The sequence below is a fragment of the Dermacentor silvarum genome, chromosome 10, assembly GCF_013339745.2.
Source record: "Dermacentor silvarum isolate Dsil-2018 chromosome 10, BIME_Dsil_1.4, whole genome shotgun sequence".
NCBI lineage: Eukaryota > Metazoa > Arthropoda > Arachnida > Ixodida > Ixodidae > Dermacentor > Dermacentor silvarum.
Genome location: NC_051163.1, coordinates 54,612,202 through 54,615,211, shown reverse-complemented (window position 1 = coordinate 54,615,211; position 3,010 = coordinate 54,612,202).

The window sequence follows — 3,010 nt, the reverse complement described above, 5'->3', positions numbered from 1 at the left end:
CCCCTTTCCCCAGACACGGCTAAGCCACGCACGGCTACAGGTGGGAGGTTCCAACTCCCGTGTGGTCAGGTACGTGGTGGCGCAACTCCCCAAACGCCTGCTTGCGCAGACGCCCATGCGGGGGCGTTTATAGGAGGTCACCTTTGTTCGCTTTCCAAACCAATACCATTGTCTACCCTCAGCAGTTTTCCTATTTAACAAGGCTGACAAGAGGCGAGGAGTGCGCTTTAGTGAAGAGGGTTTCGATGGGGCCAAGCCAGCACAGTGAAAATAGATAACCGCATGGAGAGGGCGATGCCGGTTTCTCCGATCGGTCCGCTTCGCCTTACTTAGCTTGCCGTGGCTGGTCGAAAATCGCGGCGGCGTGCAACGGCAGGATAAGAATGCCGCTAAAGCTGATCCTCAGCAAGAAAGAGTTGGCAGAGCGATGTCGTAGGCATGCCGAAAGGCTCGATAACGTTTTACTGCCTACGCAAAAAGGTTTATCATGCGCAAATAAATACATGCTCACCGGCAGGTGCGAGTAGCGAGGGCCTGAGCGATCGGCGGGCAGCCATCTTCTATTCCTTTCGGAACGGGGCAGTCTGTGGCTATTCAGAAAAATTTCTGAATAGCCACAGAAGAGCACGTCACTTTGACGTGGTGAGTTTTCGCGGTTTTGTGAAGTCACGTGATAGACAGGCGAAGTGGGCTTAGTCACGAAACATTGGACAAATAGCAGAGGGCTAATGATGAAAAGGCGTCCAATCAGGAATGATTATTTTTCTTTTGTGACGTTTAATCATGCATATTCAGTGTGTGCACGTTATATGAGATGGGAGCTATCGCGGTTTTCGTAACGTCACGTGACAGACAGTCGAAGTTGGGAGTGGCCCGAAAATGTTTTGGCCAATCGTGGAGGCTCACTGCAGAAATTGGAATCAAAACTGTTTGGAATCATTTTACGTTATATCGCCCCTGGCCTACCTTTGCTTCGGTGTTTCAGCAGCCAATTGTGCCTTTGTTTGAGATTTCGCAGCCTGTCGTCTAGCTATATCTACTGGATGACTGGATTCAGGCTGTCGCTTGCGCTGAAGCGCGCGCACAGACGGCCCAGCCCGCGCCCCATCCATGGCGAGACTTATAGCGTCCTCGATCACCTTGCCCCGGGGTTGCCCCGAAGCCAGAATGGTGCGCTGTGCATCGCGGTGGTGGCGCACTGCGAAGGGTCAACATCGAGGACAAAGCTGCACCCCGTGCAGATGCTTGCATGCAGCAGCCACTTTGCCCCTGGCGCGCGAAAACGTGCGCAAAACGCGCGCGCGCACATTTTACTGTTTGCAGGTGCAGAGCATCCGCGGCAAGCACTCTACCCTTGTCAAACTGCGTTCTCCCGACATACCTGGTTGCAAGCACGCAGCAATGGATTTTATAATTAATGTCAAGAGACATCATGTGGCGATGTCGGTGGATGAAATGAACGATTTTATGGCGAGTAAGTATTCGTCTTTAGGAACGCACGCGCGGGCAGTCGAGCGTATTGTCAGCAATACAGCGCGGTGCGCTTCCGCGGCCTGCTCCCAGCAAGTTCTAGTAGCACAAAGATGAGGAGCCAAATAATCTCCTTACTCCGGTATCGTCGAGGCGCCCTGACGACCCGTTCAACGAACCTGTCCACTTTCGGCCGCTCTTCACCACATTGTTTTTGGACGAGGTCGATCAGCATGTCGTCTTCGCTGTCAGACGAACTTGACAAAAGCTCATCGATTGCGGCAACTAGCAGCGCTTCCTTTCTCATTGCCGACATCTCGACTAGTTAACTCCGTGCAACCGCAGCTATCAGGCCAGAGCGTGCGCGGTTCCGCAGTCGGCGGTGCGCGCGCGCGCCGCGCGTCCCGCAGCGCTTGCTGGGATTGCACCCCGGCGCACCGGCGATTTTCTCGGTGCGAGACGGGGCAACGAAAAACCGCCCCAACAGGGTGCGCTTCTGGTGATTGAGGATGGTCGGTGCGCACCGGTGCGGTTGATCGAGGATGAAAGCGCGCACCAAGTTGCCCCGGTGCGCACCGGTGCACGTGATCGAGGACGCTATTAGCGACGGAGCGCCGGCGAAGCCGCGTTAAACCCTCGCCTAGTCACGTGGTAGCGCAGCGCGGTGAGGCTCCGAGCGAGCGCAGCGTCGACGCCTCTCCGCAGCGGATCACGTGGCGTGAGGTCACACCTGCTACACTAGTGCACCGGCGGCTCAAGGTCATTTTAACGCGATGAATAACTTTGCGAGATATGGCGCTCTAAAAAGTCCGCCTCTATTCCACCCGGTAAAAGTGGATGTAAAGCAAAGCTGGTGTGGAGGTTAGATGACGTCACAGAAGCACCACAAGAGGCGTACGTCACGCGCATGCACGTGTGCGGAAGTTTCGCATGCATCCTCATTCTTCCAGGCCGTCTGCCTAGCGCAAGTGCCTCCTTCAACTACAATAATGTTTAATAGTAAATTGCGTAAGAAAATGCGTAGTTACAAATTACACAGAAGCTGCAGACATACTTCGTATCTTCGGATTGTTGTTCTAATAAACGAGAAAACATCAGTCTGTTACGCCGAAACTGAGAGACAAATCCCTTTTCCTGCTGTCGTTAGAGGTCTGTCTGAGTGGCTGCGGGCGTTAGGTGGTGGTACTTCTAGCACAGCATACGTTTTCATCCTTGTGGGGCCTCCATCTGGCGCAAGAGCATTATTGAAGTAATTGAATTTGTCATATTAAAATGTGTAGGAATATTCGTAAAGGACGACTTACAGACAACCAATAGGCATGATACCATCGAATTGTAATTGGAATATACCAGAAAACATAATTCCGTTACGCGGAAACTCAAACACAAATACTTTTTTCCAGCTGCCGCTATTTGGCTGAGCACGCCACGAAAAATCCCGACCAACTAGAGGCTAACAACTCCGCTGTAAAACATCTTTTAATCGATCATGAAGACTTCTTGGTAGGATTTACTGTCGGCGCCAAATGAACACCGTATT